This window comes from Rhineura floridana, chromosome 4 (assembly GCF_030035675.1).
Source record: "Rhineura floridana isolate rRhiFlo1 chromosome 4, rRhiFlo1.hap2, whole genome shotgun sequence".
Lineage (NCBI taxonomy): Eukaryota > Metazoa > Chordata > Lepidosauria > Squamata > Rhineuridae > Rhineura > Rhineura floridana.
This window is the reverse complement of record NC_084483.1, coordinates 6,522,827-6,542,986: the sequence shown is the minus strand read 5'-3', so window position 1 is coordinate 6,542,986 and position 20,160 is coordinate 6,522,827. Positions and strand designations below refer to the sequence as shown.

The following is a 20,160-nucleotide window of genomic DNA, read 5'->3' as shown; positions in this document are numbered from 1 at the left end:
ATCTGTGCCACACTAAGATGTGGAACTGAATCTGTTACTATTATTGGAGTAAGGTTTAAAAAACAAGGTTGGGTTTGTGTGCTCCCCTTCACAAGACTTCTAAACTGACCTGTAAATGTTCACTGAAACTTTTTTTATATATTGTCTAATTATTTTCAACTGCCTTTTAAAATGTTTTTTGAATCTGAGTCATTGACACCAATCACAACTCCCCAAATTGAATGACCTATACCACATGCAGAGGACCTTTATAAGCCCTCGGTAGCTGTTCCAAAGTGTCTGTTTCCTTGATCTTTTAACTTATGGTGAGGCCAAAAACGTTGATCCTTGAAGGCTCAGTGTTGAATGCAAATTAGCTGCTTTGGCCCTAATATTTCCCCTATCAGGCAGTTCAGATTTTTTGCTTCTGGTTATTGTAATGTATCCAGCTCAAATATGGAGTATTAATTTTATTATCCATTTTATCCATAATATAGATAATTGTTCAGTGCAATGAGAATCAGAGAATAGGAAATTATGGCATTTAAAAGTGAATTTCCTCTTCTGAACTGTTTTTTATGCCCACATAGAGCTATGGGATTTCTTCCCTTTTCCTTGGTCCTAACTTTGATCCAGCAATGGTAGCTTGAGAACTGTAAAAACATTATGGAGGAGGGAGGGGAAATCTTGCTTCAGAGGGGAAAGATTCCACCCTCATTGCACTTATATCCCCTAATATTATAGCAGTAATTATAAAAGGTTAGGGCCAATTTTCAGTATCAGATTCCTGTATGCAATTGGGAACACAAGCACACAGCTGAAGAGAGAAGAGGCTATTGTGAACTGATATACATGCAGGGAGCTGACAGCCATCTCAGGGATCACAGCTGCATGGACATGAAAATGGCTGCCAATTCCCTATCTTGGAGCCTTTTCACTGTTCGCCTCTAACAATAAAATGCAGTTGTATCAAATTCATGTTTGGAAACACACATATCATACAGTTATCCTAGCCAAGGAGGTGAGATTAATATTGGCTTCCAATTGAGTGTTCCCTTGGTGACAAGCCTAGGTTTGCTGCCGTGTACTGTGTTATCTCAAAATAATTCACAATCCATGAAGTGTAGAGACTGAGTGTGGCACTCTCTTTTCCAGACAAAGGTCCAAACTAGGTGACAGTGGCAGATCATTTTATGTTTAAAGGGATCAAGAGACACAGAACCCTAACCTAATAGACGGGGGAAACATCACTGGTCACTTGAAGGGACTTTTTGAATTGTTACAAGCAACCATAGGAGTGGCTAATTCCAAGCCTTCTTCTAAGCCTGCTGATTTTCTTATACTATGGAGTAGCCAGGTCTCGAAAAGTGTGTGTGAAGGACAAGAGACTGGATGTGACAGAAATGATTCCTGGCAATCAGCTTGGAATGTGGGTATAAGGTTCTGCAGAAACAACATCTAATATTTAGTCCTCTGCTTTAAGCCACACTGAAATTACAGGGGTGTATCTGCAATGCACAGTCCAGTTTGTAAACTGTAAAAATGGGATTGGTGGTGACCTAAAGAGCAGGCACTATCGCATTTGGTGAACACTTTCAAAACTGTTGCCAAGGGAATATCTTGCAAAAACACATTTTTTTATATAAATAGAAAGACAGACCACAGGAAAGCTGTGCTATATTATTCTCAGTTGAAAAACAAGCAAGCTAAAGCTTGGGTCTTTTGAAGGGTTAATAGGCATTACACTCATGCACTGAAGAGGGGTCCTGTGTCCTTGCTGATGTGGCTTATGTGCAGGCTTGAAGAATAATTGTGTTTCCCTAAATTTCTCAGGCATATCTACAACCCAAGCAAACTGCTGTGTGTTAGTGTGCAGTGCTTTACACATAAGTGCTGTGTTTTGCAACAATTAATTTTGCAGAGGAAGCAGCCTGTTTAAAGATGCCCGAAGCACTCACTAAAATGTGTGTTGTTTTTCAAGGCCACCAGACACACAGTTGGCTAGGTTGACTAATAAACAAAACAACAATGCAAAACCCTTAGCCTTGTGGGGTTTGCTGGTGAAGGGGGATGAGAAGGGTAATGAATAATGCTTACCTGCCAGGGGTGGGTGAAGACAGTAATTGTTTAGCCTGCAGCAGATCTCTGCAAGGGTTAAAAATGGCAGAGATATTAGTTGAAGAGTGCTAAGATTGTTTGGTTCGAAGCTTTCAGCAATACACAGACTGTTATTTACCGGACTTGGTCGATTTACTTCTTAATGCAATAATGACCTGTGAAATGAAACGTGAGCTAGACAATTGTTCCTCATTGTTTCCAGTAAAACATTCTTTCATACCCCATTAAACCACCATTAATTCCGTATGAAAGAGAGGCAAACGCAAGCACAGAGATCTTGGTTTTTCCCTTTATCATGAGAGCCCTTTCTTTTCTTTTCTTTTCCTGTAGCCTCTGTTCCTCTAAAACTGTCATGTTTACTCTAGGAAAAATGACATGTATATAATATAAATTTAAATAATCCATATTAACACAGATGTGAGCTCATTGCAGTTTTAACTCACTTGAACCAGTCAAACTTTGCTACACACTACAGCACATCTTTTATGAACAGCCACACATATATTAGAAAGCAATCATTAGTAAGATTATGACGATGCAACAGTGGTGAAGATGATGATGTTAATGTCAATGATAATTATATGCTCCTGGACTTGGCTTCGCACCTGGATGACTAGGTGGCAGCTGTGGCCAGGAGTACCTTTATCCTGCTTAGACAGATGTGCCAGCTATACTCATTCCTGAGGAAGTCAGACCTGGCTACATATCTTAGTTATATCCAGGCTGGATTGTTGCAGTGTACTCTTCATGGGTCTGTCTTTAAAGCATCTTCAGAGACTTCAGCTGGTTTAGAATGGAGCTGCAAGGATGTTTGTGGGCAACCACATGTGGTGTCATGTTACATCTGTCCTGCAGCTACTCCAGTGGTTGCCAATTCAAAGTGCTGGCGATTACCTTTAAAGCCCTAAATCAGCCTTTCCCAATGGCCAATGGTCAGGAATGATGGGAATTGTTGTCCAGCAAGATCTGGGGACGCAAAGGTTGAGAAAGGCTACCCTAAATCCTGGCTTAGGTCCAGGATTCGTAGGGACTGTCTCCTCCCGCATTAGGCAGCTCACTCTGTAGGATCAGAAAGAAATGCTCTTTGTGTCCCGCCAATCACAGAAACCCTGTTGGTTGGGACTAGAGAGAGAGAGAGCCTTCTCAGTGGCCACACCGAGATTATGAAAGAGTGAAGTTGGCTCCCTTCATTGTAGTCTTTTGCCAGGCTTTTGACATGTGATGCAGATAGTGATTTTACATAGTTAATCTGGTTTTATTGACTGACCCTTTCTTTCATTTATTAGTTATTCTTTTAAGAAATTGTGTTTTTTTTAAAAAAGTTGTAAACCACTCTGAGTAATGTATTTGCGTAAGAAGGGAGAGAGAGAGATATTACGTGACCCATGACCTTACACAGTGATACTGAACTGGCTTTTCACTCATCCCATATGATTGGTAATTTATGTTTAAGAATGCAATGGTCCATGTTCCATAGTCACCTTTCCCAAGAGTGACACAGGAAGCTGTAACAGGAATCTTGGACACTGCAGAAGTATGTCCCACACATTTGTGTTTGGTCAGTCATTGCCTTAAGTTCCATGATGGTGGAAGAAAGGTAGACTGTAAATGTAATAAATATTACAGCAAATACAATGTCGTTTGGCCGTAGTTTGAAGGTGAAGAAAAAAGGCCTTCTCTGGTAGTCTCTACCTGAGTAGTGACTGGAGATCAAATGCCTTCTTTGTTAATGGCACCCCAGTTTTAGAATTCCCTCTCCAAAGCTATTTGTGTGGTGTGCACTCTTATTGTTTCCTCTTACTCCTTGCTCCTTCAGCTCCACACAACTCTTTCTTTATCCAACTGCACTGCCTGGAAGATAAAATGTTCTCTATGCATGAAGTGGTACCTAAAATGGAAGAACGGTGACACTGTCCCTGGCCACAAGCACAGTCCTGTGGGATCTTCTTTGAAGATGTGATGTTGGGATGTTCCTTCATGTGAACATGGCTGAGCTTACAGAGATTGTTGGTCATTCCTCTTGTGCTATGGCATCACATGTACTCCCTATGTTCTTGGGATATAGTGATGTGAAATTCTCATTTATGGGAATTTGGCTGCCAATCAACACATTGAGTAAAGTCAGTTAAACTTTTGTTGCTGTTATACAGGTGTTGCCAAAAGAAATCCAAAGATAGATATCAATTTAATCCTTAAATAATATACTCAGAATGAAATCAACAGCTTGTGATTTGGGTTTTATTTTCTCTCTCAGCTAGTCACTACTGACCACACTGAGCTGGAGGCTAGAAACTAGAGTGCAAGGATAAAGAAAAGGAAATCGGTTTTATTGGTGAGATTTTAGAGAAACACTGCATAGAAAAAAATGTCAGCAAAAATCATGACCCAAATCTCTTTAATAACAGAAATGAGTTCATCAAAGGTACAAAGAACTTGGAACTGCCTGCAGGCTGTTACATGTAGACGGTGAGTTTCTTAGTAATTAAAATGCATGTAAGCTCAGCAGTAAGCAAGTATATGTTTGAAGCCTGGGAAAGGACTGTCAATGATCAGATTACTGTCAAGGGTATTACTTTTTCTTAGCTGGTCCATGAAGCAATGATACGATTGCTTAGACCCGAAAATTACATTTTATATATTTAATAATAATTCACTTTTTGTACAGTAGTTTCATGATTACTTTAATGTCAACATCACCGGAAGTGTGCAGTCTTCTTGCTGTTGTTTTGTTAATTGAGTAAAGTCTGTATTTGGCTGCTGTCTGAAGATAAATGCCTCATGCTCTGTTTTGAAGCCCATTCCCAGAATGTAGCCCCATACCTAGCCAGGAAGTCATTTTCCATGTGGTTCCATATGTCCAGTATTTAAATCCTTGATGAAAATGATGTGTTAGAACAAGATGAAGGTTTTCATTTTTCACTGCCATAACAAAGTGCCAACAAGACATTGATAAGAAATCTGAGAACATATAAAGGCCATTGTTGAGCCTGAATGCAAGTACAAAGTGATGCACACATTTGGGACAAAAAAAAATCCTATCCATTTGTATCTATATCACACATGCACACACTCTTTTAAATTGACTGTGAGAACCTAAAAAAAAGTTCTTGCGGTCATAGTAGAAAGTTCACTGAAATGTCAGCTCTGTGTGCTGTATCCACAGAAATGCCAAATGCATTTCAAGAATTATTAGGGAAGTAGCTAAAATGTAATTATATTAATCAGTAGTCCTTGTTAGTGCATCTAAAGAAGGACAATACAGGAAGCTAAAACGAATGAAGTTGCTGGGAAATCTTCCCGACTAAGAAACAAGCCCTGTATCCAGCCTTCCTTGATAGGTGGAGCAGCCACATTTCTAGGTGGAGCATTGAGGAACAGAGGTGCATAATGCCAGCCAATACTCCCAACTGGTGGAGAGTATGTGAAGGCCAGGCCAGGGGAAGGGAAAGGCAATGACCTCCCCCCTCACTCCTCTATCCAGAGGGTGTGTTAACTTACATGACTGTAAGTTTAATCTGTTGAAATGTCTCACCTTTTAAAAAAAAATATCCCCCCATGAATACCAGACTCAAAAGCTTGAGTTTGCCTATAGTTCCAATTCTGTTTCACTTGTGGCCTGTCCCTGTGTTCTCATTCTTCATGAACTGAACTGCTTTGATAAGGACAGTTAGATTCTGAGTTTGGCTTTGATGCTACTTTAGGGATCTCAGTTTTAGATTCCACCTGAAAAACAAACTTGTCCGTATTACAACTTTAGGGAAGGGCACCGAGAAAATAAACACTACAGGTGTTCTTGTTAACTCCTCCTTGAGAGTCTGTCCTTCTAGACTTGTTACTGACCTTTAGATTTTCCTTCCTGTTGGACAATCAAGGGAAAACATTTTAACTGGCGGCTATATGAAGGACAAACTAAGGAATTGGAAACTAATTGTGGAAGGCAATTGGTTTTCCCCAAGAAATTGGTTGCTGAGTTTGTTTTCCTGTGCAGAAAACCTGAAAAGGTCTCATGCTGAGGTGCACCTATTGGGAAATTCAGAAATTTGGCCTGAGTTACATCTTTGGTGTCCAACCAGCCAGCTAGCTAACTGCAGTGTACGCAGTAATATTTCTATTCCTCTAGGGCTGTTTTCATCCTTTGTCATCAAGTACTCAAAAAAAGTAGCCGCTATGATTGTGAGTATAGTTAGTGCTTTAAAAGAGTAAAGGGTAGGTATTTTTTTCAGATCACTTTACGTTATCTCTTTATTTCACCGTTTAGCAATAAGCACCCAATTCTGCGCTACTCATTATAATAACGCAGAATAAACGAAGTCTTACTGCAGGCAAACAAACCTGCTTCTTTATTGCTGGCTGACTAGACAGTACAACTGGAAATGAAAATGAAAAGCAGAGCAAAGGAAAGTCTAGGGGGTGGAGTCTAACCCATAATACAAAATTCTAATATTTAACTCTTCAAAGGTCATGTTACTATAATACAGGCTGTTGTTTTCCTTTTCGGGATCCCTTAAGTTATTATAGGGTGATTGTGATCATGACAAATCCACCCTCAGTCAGGGAAAGTTTTGAGTGAGCAGACTTTTGGGGTCTCTTCCAGATGAGGCTTTTGTTTTTCACTTGCCCTGCCTTATTCACTGAATTTTTCAGAGGGTCCTATCAAACTACTCCTGTTTTTAAAACAAGCTGTCGTTCTTTAAGCAGCGATTGTAATTGTCTGTCATGTCACAAATTAAAAAGAACACAATTTCCCAAAATAATCCAGGGGGAGGAAACATAGCTTGGGGGGGGCAGAGGCCCCATTTGCATCCCCCCCCCGCTACCTGCCTGTAAGAAACTCTAAGAAGGCTGGGTTTTTTTGGTTTGTTTAGAAAAAGTTAACCAAAGGGTGACAAGATAGAAATTTATAAAATTACGGTGCTACAGAAGAAAGAAAGTGTTTTATTTCACAATCTGCGAATATGGAATTGGGAAATGAAGCTACTTGGCAATAAATTCAGGGAAGACAAAAAGGTAAAGGTAAAGGTGTCCCCGCACTTGTAGTGCGAGTCGTTTCTGACTCTTAGGGTGACGTCTTGCGACATTTACTAGGCAGACTGTATATATGGGGTGGGATTGCCAGTTCCTTCCCCGGCCTTTCTTTACCCCCCAGCATATGCTGGGTACTCATTTTACCAACCACAGATGGATGGAAGGCTGAGTGGACCTCGACCCCTTTTACCGGAGATTTGACTTCCTCCTTCCATTGGAATCGAACTCCGGCCGTGAGCAGAGCTTCGGCTGCGTTACTGCTTACCACTCTGCATCACGGAGGAGGACAAAAGGAAGTATTTTTTCAGACGTGGTACTAGCTTGGTAGGGTTAAAAAAAGGATTAGACAAATTCTTGGAGGATAGGAGGGCTATAAGACTATTAGGCGTAATACCATAATCAAACCTCCCTGTTCATGTGCAATATCATGTGTTTACCAGATGCTAGGAACAAATTGGGCGTGGCTATTCATGTCCTCCTTGTACATTTCTTGGAGATTTCTAAGTAACTGTTTGAAAACAGAATGCTGGACTCACTTGGCCTAGGTCTCATCCAACAGCACAACTCTTATATTTTCATGGACTTCTGCTTTTCTATATCTTTAGTAGCTGCATAGCAAGCAGAAGACTAGGCACAACTTTTTATTTCACTGCATTCCTGCCAGGGAAAGGTACACTTGCTGAATTTCTCTGTCATGAGTAAGGATAGGTGAAAAAGTCAATTTTAGTTTCGCTCTGTTTCTCATTGTTTCCATCCTTATGTTCAGTTCTCTACATTTCCATATTAGTTTATTTTTTTGAAAAAAATCTCATGAAAATTCATCAGCATTTTAATGCAATTTTCCCCTACTATACATATTTTAGATGCATTCTAATTATTATTTATTGTGGTGATGGTGGTTAAATTTATATCCTGTCCTTCCTCCCAAAGGGAAGCCAGGTGGCAATTTTGCCCAACATGCCCATTTTTGGAAAGCAGTTTTCCCTAATATAATGTATTTTTGTTTGTTGTTTTCAGTAATATGTGCATTTATATGCACACATGTTTTGGTTCACATATTGTTTTGAAAAGTGTGAATGAGATACATTCACCTTTAAATGCTAACTGAATCAAATTTCTCCCCCATTCCTAGTCATGAGGCTGATAAGGACATAAAATCTCTTGTCAGGATAAAGGTAGCTATTTAAAAAGGCAACAGAGAAATAATTGGCTCCTGTCCAGTCTTTCAGAGTTTTCTTTGCTGGAAGAAACTATGTACCAGTACAGCACACTACCAGTATAACACTACAGAGATTTTTCTCACACCAAATGTTAAGGAGTTTTACCCTTAGCAACTTGATCTGCAACACCTACAGAAATACATACCTAGAATATAAGGGTTGTGTTCAACTTAGCACTAATGTGAATGTTCCAAAAGTGCAAGGATGTCTCCTTGTGCAGTGGGATGTTCTCCCCCTTTCCCCCCCCATGCCCTATAAATCCACGTGGAGCAGATTTGGGGACAGCGCAGGATGTGTGCAGAGGGAGGGGGATGTCCTATTGCACAAATGGAAATCCTTGCAGTTGTGCAGTTATTTAGTTAAATACCACCCAATAATGGCCAGACCAGAACATGCTAATTCTATCTCTTTGTCACACCAAATGCTGTTATGTTCAGTGTATCAAACCAAGAGTAATATTGATGGGTGAGCTCCTCCAGACTTGTTTCTGAATGAGCTTGCCTCAACTGAGTTAAATTGGATCCAACTTCAGCTCTCTTCAGCTCACAGTGAGTACAACCAGGCACCCCAACTTTCCTGTTACTCTCTTCTGTTTCCTCAACACTTACCTGATAGCTGCATGGCCTCTAATATATCTTCAGCATTTTGATAAATAGTTCTTTGGTGCTTTGACAGTGCCATGGGTGCAAGGATGCATGGAAGTAATTCCCATGGAGTCTGATGTCCAGTTCCCATAAGTCTTTACATCTGGGATATTGCTACACACATTTCTGACACTGACCCAGGTGCAAGGATCCATGGGGACTATAGTTTCCATTGAGCCTCATGGCTGCTAGGAGTTAGCATCTATGAGAACTACTCTCATGGATCTTTGTTTCCAGGTATTAATGGGGCTAACGGGGGCTCCACAATTAAGCTTTCTGTCTCAGCTGCCTAGTAAGTTTTGATTTGATTTGAAACTGTCTAGTAAGTTTTGATTTGCAAGAGCAGTTACGTAAGGGTTGGGTGATGCTATTGTAAGCTCACCGTGTAACGGGCTTGGGATTTCCAAACTGGGGAAGTTTGATTCTGGACACCATCATCCCATTCTGACCTTTGGTACCACCACTAAACAGAAAGCAGAGAACTAGTCTGGCAGAAATCCCTCTAACTACTTTGTGGACAATAGTGAAGGCACAGCAATACATTTTTATCACTTCCCAACCCAAGAGCTGATTTGTTTGTGTGTGATGGTGGTGGTGGTAGATGTATGAATACAAACAAGCCTTGCTCTCCCACCTTGCTCCATCCATAGCAATAGCATTATTAATGGATAGGAGGATAGGAAGGTGGAAACGTTATTCCTTCTCACTCTCCCTTCCATCATCTGGGCTACTGCTGAATTTAATGAAATGGCCTGATACTTCAGATATGCTCCTGTCCTGTGCTTGCCAGGAAGGAAAAGTTGTTGGGGAGCAAAGGCACTGAACTTGGAAAGAGGATGGTAATTGAGCTCCTTCCACAAACCCTCCGTCATGAAATTTAGTAGGTCTAACAGTTATCAGATTGGAAGGAGTGCAACTCACTCACCCAGGTGAAGGAGCTACACCTTTTCCTGTGAAGAATCCAAGTGTCCCAAGGGAGATAGAGGGCCTCTTGTGGGCATGGTTTGATACAGTGGGAGGGACACGGGTAAGGAGGAGGAAGGTCTGCAGACATACTTCTGAACTTGGAAGATATGGAGCAGAAGACAAGGGAAAGGGTGAGAAGGAAGATTTTGTGCATAGTTCACTTATATATGGAAGTATTTCATTATTGTTTTCTCTGTTGTCTTCCAAATATTAGCCTTTAATGAAATACACATTTCCTTCATTTATTTTGAACCAATTCCAAAACCAGCAAATACCAGAACTTCAAATGTTATGATAGGATGGATTCTTTATTGGTTTGTTTTCTTCTCATTCCCTCTGTTTTTACTGTGTCCTTTTTATTATAAATCCTTATGTTTTCAAATCAAGGAGCCTGACTAATCAGAAAAACTTCCAACTGAGGTAGACAGCTATTCCTCAGAAATGTCCCCAAATTGATCCCTTGCAGCCGGCTGTTCTAAAAACAGGAAATTGAAGAAGCCAGGTTCCTCAGAAAGCTGGGATGTTCCAGATAAAGCTTTTTTTTAAAAAAGCTTATTGCTTACTGCACATATAGTGGAATAGGATATTGGGGGGGGGAATATAAGGAAGGATGAGGTAGATGGTGTCAATGCAGAAATATAGAAGGAGTTAAGCACGTTCAGCTGGTGGAGAGAGCTGCACCTGTCCATGTCAGGCATAAGTCCATTCCCCATTATTCTGTGATTTTTTAAATAAACAAATCTGCAGGAAAACTTGTACTTAAATGCATATTTTATCACAAGTATTTAAGCCAGGTGTCGCCAACGTTTTTGGACCAGTGAGCACATTTCAAATTTTGAGAGTGCTGTGGGCACCAGTCACAAAATGGCTGCCAATCGGGCATGGCATAAAACAAAATGAGAGAGAGTACAGTCATTGTTGCTTTTCTCCCCCCACCCTAGACAACTTCATGCTTACCATAGGAAGTCAGCTATATCCTCTGTAGAAGACAGAAAAAAGAAATGGTGGTACAGCTACTCAATGAGAGTGGCAAAATGATATCACATGACAAAAAAGGCAGAAGTGCTCATGGAGGGGATTTTTTTATATACAAACAATAAGCAAAAACATTATAAAGCTATAAAGGTTTATAATATTTTTAAAAAATTAGTAGCTAGCCAGAATCCTTTTCTCTTTAGAGCTGTCGTCTTCTCTGTGCTGGTATGTCTGGCACAGCTTCAACTCTGTGCCAGCGGTTTTGGGCTGCATAAACAGAGCTATAGTTTCCAGGTCGAGGGAAGTAATAGTCCCACTATATTCTGCATTAGTCAGGCCTCATCTGGAATACTGAGTTCAGTTCTAGGCGCCTCATTTTAAGAAAGATAGAGACAAGTTAGAGCGGGTTCAGAAGAGGGCGATGAGGATGATAGCCGGTATGGAGAACAAGTCTTATGAGGAAAGGTTGAAGGAACTTGGCATGTTCAGTCTGGTGAAGAGAAGGCTGAGGGGTGACATGATTGCACTCTTTAAGTACCTGAAGGGCTGTCACATAGAGGAGGGTACAGATTTGTTCTCTGCTGCCCCAGAGGGTAGGACTAGGTCTAATGGATTTAAGTTGCAGGAGCGTAGATTCAGATTGGACATTAGAAGGAACTTCTTGGCAGTAAGGGCAGTTCGGCAATGGAACCGACTGCCTAGGGAGGTGGTGGGATCCCCTTCGCTGGATGTCTTCAAGCAGAGGCTGGACAGCTATCTGCGGGAGATGTTCTAGCTGTGGATTTCCTGCTGTGATCAGGGGGTTGGACTTGATGGCCTACAAGGCCCCTTCCAACTCTATGATTCTATGATTCTATAGAACACTGTGCTGAACATCTTGGTATCTCTAAGACGTAAAAAAAAATGCAGTAATTAAAATGCTTAGATCATTAGCTGGAGTGCTTAGCTCACTTTGAAAATGTATTTTTATGTGAAGTACCTATGCAGATACTTGTGCAATACTGCAGTCCTATGTCAAACTGTGTCTTACTGATTTGTTAACTCCTGATTGGTAGATGATAAAGTCTTTGTCCTGAAATGTATAAAAACCCAAGGCAACCAGTGACATGAGGCAGTTCTCCACTCACTAGGAGGGAGACTGACCAAGCATATGCTTGTCATCTAATAAAGGCCTACCTTTTTGCTGCAAACCTGTGTTCTTCCGTTTTACTCAAAGACCCCCAGTCCAACGAACTACAAAATTCCCTGTCACTCAATTACTAGTTTGGCTCAGTCTCCTCCCAAAAGAAGGGTCTATGACCCTCATGGGAAACGTGAAGTTGAAGGGGTAGGACTGCAGCTTGAGATTGATTGACAAATGGTCAAGGAATATTTAATCACTTTGAATGAGTTCAAATCTCCAGGGCCCGATGAACTGCATCCTAGAGTATTGAAGGAACAGGCAGAACTCTTGGAACTACTGTCTATTATCTTTGCTAAATAGTGGAGAATGGGTGAACTGCTGGATGACTGGAGGAGGGCTAATGTTGTCCCTATCTTCAAAAAGGACAAAAAGGAGGAACCTGAGAACTACAGACCAGTCAGCCTGACATCAATCCCTGGGAAAATTCTGGAGCAGATTATACAGCGGTCAACCTGTAAGCACCTTTATTATTTTATTATTATTTATTATTTATTACATTTGTATACCGCCCCATAGCCGAAGCTCTCTGAGCGGTTTACAACAATTAAAAACATTAAAAACAAATATACAAATATACAAATTTAAAAACACTTTTAAAAAAAAACAATTTAAAAACACATGCTAAAATGCCTGGGAGAAGAGGAAAGACTTGACCTGGCACCAAAAAGATAACACTGTTTGCACCAGGCGCACCTCATCAGTGAAATCATTCCATAATTTGGGGGCCACCACTGAGAAAGCCCTCTACCTTGTTGCCAGCCTCCCAGCTTCCCTCGGAGTATGCACCCTCGGAGGAGGGCCTTTGATGTTGAGCATAGTGTACAGGTGGGAGAGGCATTATTATTATTATTATTATTATTATTTATTGCACTTTTAGACCGCCCTTTAGCGACAAGCTCTCAGGGCGGTGTACAACAGGCCTACACAATACCATCAGGTGTTGTGGTCCCAAGCCACATAAGGCTTTATAGGTTAAAACCAGCACTTTGAATCGAGCTCAGAAACATACAGGCAGCCAATGCAAGCGGGCCAGAATCGATTTTATATGTTCAAACTGTTTGGTCCCTGTTACCAATCTGGCTGCTGCATTTTGTACAAGCTGCAGTTTCCAAACCATCTTCAAAGGCAGCCCCATGTAGAGTGCATTGCAGTAATCTAACTTGGAGATTACCAGAGCATGGACAACTGAAGCCAGGTTATCCCTGTCCAGATAGGGCCACTAACCGAAGTTGGTAGAAGGCACTCCGTGCCACCGAGGCTACCTGAGCCTCAAGTGACAAAGATGGTTCTAGGAGAACCCCCAAGCTACGAACCTGCTCCTTCAGGAGGAGTGCAACCCCATCCAGGACAGGTTGAACATCCACCATCCAGTTAGAGGAACCACCCACTAGCAGCTTCTCAGTCTTGTCTGGATTGAGCCTCAGTTTATTAGCCCTCATCCAGTCCATTGTTGCAGCCAGACACTTGTTCAGCACATTGACAGCCTCACCTGATGAAGATGAAAGGGAGAAATAGAGCTGTGTGTCATCAGCATACTGATGGCAACACACTCCAAAGCTCCAGATGACCGCACCCAACGGTTTTATGTAGATGTTGAACAGCATGGGGGACAGAACTGACCACTGTGGAACCCCATACTGGAGAGTCCAGGGTGCCGAGCAGTGTTCCCCAAGCACCATCTTCTGGAGCTGACCCGCCAAGTAGGAGCAGAACCACTGTCATGCAGCCCCTCCCAAGTCGTCCCAAAAGGATACCATGTTCAATGGTATCGAAAGCCGCTGAGAGATCAAGGAGAATCAACAGAGTCACTCTCCTCCTGTCTCTTTCCTGGCAGAGGTCATCATACAGGGTGCCCAAGGCTGTTTCTGTGCAAAACCAGGCCTAAAACCCGACTGAAATGGATCCAGATAATCAGTCTCATCCAAGAGTGTCTGGTGCAGGCCTGCCACCACTCGTTCAAGGACCTTGCCCAGGAATGGAACATTTACCACCGGCCTATCATTATTAAGATTTTCTGGGTCCAGGGAGGGTCTCTTCAGGAGTAGTCTCACTACTGCCTCTTTCAGGCAGCCAGGGATTACCACCTCTCGCAGAGAGGCATTAATCACTCAATCGAGAGCCACTCACTATGGGCGGTCTATAAATGAAACAAATAAATAAATAAAAATAAAATCTGCCACCCATGTGCAGGCGCGGAATAATGGGCTCAAGTTACAGGAAGGCAGATTTCAACTGAACATCAGAAAAACCTCCTGACTCTTAGAGCGGTACAACAATGGAACCAATTACCTATGGAGGTGGAGGGCTCTTCAACACTGGAGCCATTCAAGAGGTAGCTCGATAGCTACCTGTTGGGAATGCTTTGATTTGGATTCCTGCATTGAGCAGAGGTTTGGACCCAATGGCCTTAGAGACCCCTTCCAACTCTCTGCTGGTCTTGATTGTGGAGATACAGCATTTATAGGAACAAGAACTCTATTTTCCCCAATGCCAATCCTAAACCAAAGCATAGGCTGCCATCCTCTACCCACTTATCTGCCCACTTATAAGCCCCATTAAAGACAAAAAGACTTACTTCTGAAGTAGATATGTATACCAATCTACTGTATGTTACAGTGAATTCTTAATGTGTACCTGGACATCAAGCTACTACAAAGCAACAGACATGCCTATGCCTCTTTGCAAAGTTTTTTACATTTTGCATTTGTCCTTGGGAGAGGGGATTTTTTAACATACACCCATACTTACTGTATAGTATTATTTGCAGAAAACAACTTCTCGGGAGAACCTGATCTCAGACGAACCCACTACAGGAAAGATACTTCCTGGTTCCTAGGAAAAAAGGACTCTGAGGAAAATAATCTCAAGAAAATAAGACAGAAGTAGGAAAAGTGCACTAAAAGGGAGGGGAAAACAGCAGCTTTTTAGAACCCCAGGGATTCCTATTTTCTGGTGTTCAAATAACTCACTTATCGATCACAGTTCTGACTTTACTCATTGGCTAAAAATCCTGGTAGGTGGCAGCAGCCAAGCTGATTCATTTCACAGAAATTGCTTTGAAGGGTACTTGCAAATTTTGCGTCATAATTTTATTTCTTTTTTATTTATTTATTAATTTTTATTCAAATTTTCAAAAACAAAAAAACAACACAAAACAAAAACAATTATACAAAAAAAATAAAATGTTGACTTCCGATTTGTCGCAGATCAACCATAGGTCTATAATATATAACAATCCTGTCTCTAAAATTATATTACAAAATCACTTTCCTCCAGTAGTTATCTTAATTAATCATCAAATCTCATAAACATTACTTTATTCTTTCCACAAAAAGTCCAAAAGAGATTTCAATTCCTTGAGAGATATATCTTTCAATTTTTCTCCAAATAAACATGTCGCTTAATCCATCTTTATTCAAATCTGTTAGGTCCACTAATTTCAATAGCCATTCCTCCATTATCTATATTAATTCCATCTTCCATCTTCAATAATCCTGTTAAATCCAGTAATTTCAGTAGCCATTCTTCCATTATCAGTATCCCATAATAATCTTGTTGTCATAGCCATAATCCAAATAAACATATCGATTAATCCATCTCGTCGAATCTATTAGGTCCAATAATTTCCATAACCATTCTTCCATTATCAATATTAATTCCATCTTCAATAGTCCTGTTAAATCCAGTGGTTTCAGTATCCACTCATCCATTATCAGTATCTCATGATGATCTTGCTGTCATAGCCACAGTCATATAACAAGAGTCTGATGGGAATTTCCCCCTTCACAAATATGTCCTTGCCATCAATTCTAAATATGTTGCTGAAATATTGTTGTAAAGTCACTTCTCTGCTCTTCTTTTTTACAAAATGCACTGGCTCATCTCTTAAGAGTTTTTCCATTGTCACATATTTGTAATTAATTCCATAGATATTTTCTATGTCAAGCTCCATCACATCATTCCAGTCAAGAAAATTATCCAAGACGTTGATAACTTTATCACTAATATCTTCATTAGTTTCTTCAGAGACAACGTTGAATTCCAAACAGTAAACTTTATTTCTAACATCCGTAAACTCCAGATCTTTTTCCAATTCCTCATTTGTTCCAGTCTCCATGGCTTGTATCTTCCCTTTAATTTTTCTTTTCTCATCTCTAATCCCATCAAAATCCTCTTTCACAGAATCCCCTATTTTTTTAAACTCCTGCATCATTTTGCTAAGTTCAATTTTCATCTCCTGTCTGCCCTGTCTCAGGGTTTGTTTCATTATCTCAATCTCACTCATTATTTTCTGAAACATAATTTCTTCCATGATCTCAGTCACTTTCCTGGTTGTCATTCTTAAAACCACAAAAACAAAAAATTATTTCAGCCACAATTGGGTTAATGTTTCAGGCTTACAGACATCAATACAGTCTGCCTTATCTCTTATATATTCAGGAAAACAAAACAAGTTTAGTTCCCAGCTTCAAGCAGTTAGTGGCGTCGTGAGTAAGCAGATTCGTCAAAATGAAATAGACCAAAAAAAAAAAAAATAGTTCCAGACATGATACTCCGAAGTTCATAAATCAAATTTGTTTATTTTTTTTCCCTCCTCGAAATAAAAATCCCTCTTCCGTTAATATCTTTAGAATGCACTTCCAGGCCTGCTTTTTGCAATAAAAACAAAGATAAGCTTTTTTCGATTTCTTTCCTCCTTAGTTTCGTGAGTGAAAGAGACATTTTTTAACTCACCTAGTTCTTTATAGCTGATTCATTGACAAATCTCTTTTTGGTGCAACAATTTAAACCAAGTAAAAAAAAATGGAAAGAAGGATGCTTGCCTGTTAGTTCGTTTTTCTTTGAAGAAAAGATAAACGTGTCGCTTAATCAGCAAGAGCTTTGATGGAAGTCCGTCCGGCATTCGCTGGCTGAACTTTCTCTCATAAATTAATGAAATCCAGTCCTCCCAACAAAAACAGGCTTTGTGGTTAATCTCACGTTTCTCCCTGACCAGGAGAAAATCTTAACCAGTCCAAAAAAAAAACATTCTGACTGATTAAAGCTGAAAAAACTTCATCTAAGACAAGAGGCAGCACAGGCGAATCACCCTTCCCGGAAGTCACGTCATAATTTTATTTCTAAGGAGGCTAGAGACTTACTTTTTTTAAAAAAAAGAAAGTGCAGAGTCTGAGGCCCTGCCCAGAAGTGCCCACGGAAAGCCTTGGCAGGTGCTGTGGCTCTCATTGGTGTTTCATTGGTGACCCCTGATTTAAGCACTCTTTTATATCAATCTATGCATTTCTAAATATATTTTAGCCTAATATGCATGTTTAAATGTATTTTGGTAAAATAATTAAACTGAGAACACAACTGAAAAAATTGGAGAAGTACAAAAGTGGAAGGATAAGTACGTTCCAATCTACACAGAGCAGTTTACATTGGAATTCATTGAAACTGAACACTGAAGCATATCTGGATGGTCAGATGGACACAAAGTGTGAGCTGTGGTGCAGTGGGTTGTATACAAGGAGTGAATCACGAAATATTGGGTAGAGGTACCTTGTGTGAGCATGCAGTCTTCTTTGGAAATATGGAAAAGTGGAGGAGAGGAGCAAAGGTGTTGAGATGGGTTAAAGTAAATAAAAGTTGAAAATGTTATCATCAAGGATGCCTAAAGGATATGCAGGTATAAACATTTTGTATCATTGCAATATTCCATATGAAAGTGTGGTCTATAAATACTTAAATATATAAAATAATATCTTAATAAATTGTTCAGATATAATTTGTTCTTCTTCCATATATGCTTTTAGCTTGGACTGGCATCTTAGTGGATACTTTTTCAGTATCTTCCTCCACCCTTTCCTCTGCCTCCGTTGCCTTCTTGTTTGGGATATTTCATTTTGAGAGGCCTCTCTTGAGTGCTGCCGAGTAAAGGCAAGTTGCATCAGTACTCCGACAGTGTTCTTTTTTCTTTTTCTTTTTTGCCAGTCTACAATTTTAGCTCTGTGTGACAGGTTAATTGGCCAGTGTTTAATAAAACCATCAATTAAGCAATAAAACTGTGAAAGTAATTAAGGTGATCTAATTCATTTCAGGTCTGTTCTGTTCCTGAATTGTCCTGTTCTTAAAGAACTTTGTTCTTAGAGTGGTTTGTCTAAAATTAAATCCACTGACAAAATGTGGGGAGCTTTAAAGTAATTAGATCTTGATATGGCTCAGAATGATGTAATAAACAATGTGATGAGTTTTGTATTATAAAAAAGCCAATAGCTCTGCAGCAAAGGCATGGTTTTCAAGGGTAACTTGCGCAAGCTAGTTTACTGTTTGTGAGTTATACATCTGACAACAGAAAAATGTCATCACTCATGCAATTATCATGTAAGGTGGACAGATGAAGTTATGCATAATGTCTTGAAATGGGGCTATAATATTAATCATGTTATTCTAATGAGAGGAAGTTTCTGTAGCTTTGGGGGCAATTAGCAGCTTGTATTGCCAACCATGCAAGAAATCTAGATGTAGTGAGATTAGAAATGACATGTGAATGGCCTCTGTCCCCTAATTAATGCCCCAACCCCCTGATTTATGGGGGGGTGATTGCTTTTGCACTCTGTTACTGCTTAGAATTGAAATCTGGGAAGCTCAAAATGCAGCCCCCCTGACACAATTGCAGCATGTGGGAAGTTTCCCTATGCCTCTGTGCTCAAAACAACATAGGGTATGGGGAGTTTTTGCTCAGAAACCAAAACAATGCAGTTTGTACCACGCTCTTGCTCTGTCAGGTGGGTTTGTTTATGGCTTTCTCAAGCTTGAAGAGGTGATGAACTAATTGGCTTATGAATGTTCTCACTTGGCTAATGTAAACAAGTAGCCTGATAATCAAAACAAGCAAGCAACCTTGAGAATGCAGCTTCATTCTCAAGCCAAAGATGTCATGAGGACAGGATCAGGAGACATCACCTGAGGGGGGAACCAGCTATCTGAATGATGGGAAGATAATGATTGAATAGGTGTAAGGTGCTCCCTCCCTGTAATAAATCATTCAATTTCTTTACAGACAGCTGTGTTCATCACCTATTGAAATGCCGAACTCAATAGTCTAATACTCGGGGAGGTGCTAAGCATTTGGCGTTACACAGCTTCAGGGCAGATCTGTCATGGGAAAATGGTGGAAAGAGTTCAGACCCCTTCCTTCCATCATGCCACAGTCCCTATCTGGATTATTTATTTATTTATTGAATTTTTATACCGCACCACTAGCATAGCTCTCTGGGTGGTGTACAACAAATATAATAAATACAATAGAGTCACATGGAACAATACAAAAAATATAAATGCAAATCCATAATCTAAAACCAGTTAAAACATATTTAAGAAAAGCTAAAATGCCTGATAAAATAGGAAGGTTTTAACTTGGCGCCGAAAGGATAGCAATGTCGGCGCCAAGCACACTTCTTCGGGAAGACTATTCCACAGTTTGGGGGCCACCACTGAGAAGGCCCTAGTTCTTGTTACCATCCTCCGAACTTCTCTATGAGTCGGAACTCGGAGGAGGGCCTTCGATGTTGGGCGTAGTGTACGAGCAGGTTCATATCGGGAGAGGCGTTCCAAAAGGTACTGTGGTCCCGTGCCATATAAGGCTTTATAGGTTAAAACCAACACTTTGAATCTGGCCCTGAAGCATATAGGTAGCCAGTGCAAGCGGGCCAGAACAGGTGTTATGTGTTCAGACCACCTGGTCCTCGTTATTAGTCTGGCCGCCGCATTTTGCACTAGCTGTAGCTTCCAAACCGTCTTCAAAGGCAGCCCTACGTAGAGCGCATTGCAGTAATCCAATCGAGAGGTTACCAGACCATGAACAACTGAGGTGAGATCTTCTCTGTCCAGATAGGGATGTAGCTGGGCCATCAACCGAAGTTGGTAGAACACATTCCGTGCCACCGAGGCTACTTGAGCCTCGAGTGACAGAGAAGGATCTAAAAGTATTCCCAGACTACGAACCCGCTCTTTCAGGGGGAGTGTAACCCCATCGAGAACAGGATGAATATCCACCATCTGATCAGAG

General features: G+C 40.6%; 1 pseudogene; it reads left to right on the top strand.

Moving 5' to 3' along the window:
* The window catches only part of LOC133384108 (fibrocystin-like), a 93,190-nt pseudogene that overhangs the window by 12,782 nt on the left and 60,248 nt on the right, over positions 1–20,160 (top strand).